The sequence below is a fragment of the Bubalus bubalis genome, chromosome 12 (genome assembly GCF_019923935.1).
Source record: "Bubalus bubalis isolate 160015118507 breed Murrah chromosome 12, NDDB_SH_1, whole genome shotgun sequence".
In the NCBI taxonomy this organism is placed as follows: domain Eukaryota; kingdom Metazoa; phylum Chordata; class Mammalia; order Artiodactyla; family Bovidae; genus Bubalus; species Bubalus bubalis.
The window spans coordinates 13,961,798-13,962,636 of NC_059168.1; the positions used below are offsets into that span (position 1 = coordinate 13,961,798).

The window sequence follows — 839 nt, forward strand, 5'->3', positions numbered from 1 at the left end:
CTGACTGTGTACTGATATATGGGCCTGATATACTGGACTAACATTAAATGTATTAGGAAGCCATGGTTGTGTTTTAAGCATGAGCACAACTTGATTATATTTGAACTAAGTGAAACAATCATTTGATCACTTTTGCTGCCTTTAACCTGTGGGAGTGATGAAATGAACAATATACACTAACAGATCTTTTATATTGAACTATATCAGCATTCCTCGAGCAAACCTTGCTTGAACACAACCTTTATTCTTTAAATATACTCCTACACTAGGCTGTGGCCACTGCAGACTGGACTCCCCTAGTCTCACTCCACTTTCTCAAACGACCGTGTCTGATAAACCCAGTATGACTGAGATTGAGAAATTTGGCAAGTAGAAATGGAAGAAAACAGAAACACAACAGGAAAATCCACTGCCTTCAAAAGAAACAATTGAACAAGAGAAGCCAGCAGGTAAGTCGTAACCAAAATGCATTGTACATGCCACAAGCCTTGCTTTTTTATTTTACTTCTTTAACTGTTCAACTCTGTAGATGCACAGAGGTTGGTGCAAGTTTAAATGACTGTGCTGCCCCCTTTCCACATCAAAGAATGGAGAACCACTGATGAAAGCTTGGGCCTGCCCCTCCCATCTGCCTGTCCGCCTGGCAGGGAAGGAAGAGAACTTGGTTGTTGGTAAAGGAAGAAGCTGGGTGGGAAGACAGAAATCTAAAATCTAAAGCAAGCTGGTGGAAAAAAAAAGCAAGTTGGCCCAGGGTGTCCTGCAGGCTGTAAAATGCTCTTTAATCAGAGTGCCTTTTTGCTGCTGTTCAAGTTTGGGGGCTTCCATAGTGGCTCAGAAAG

At 42.0% G+C, this 839-nt stretch overlaps 1 pseudogene; it reads left to right on the forward strand.

Annotated features, from left to right (window-relative positions):
• The first annotated feature begins 269 nt into the window (after positions 1 to 269).
• LOC102407287 lies at positions 270 to 460 on the forward strand (annotated as a pseudogene).
• The last annotated feature ends 379 nt before the right edge of the window (positions 461 to 839 follow it).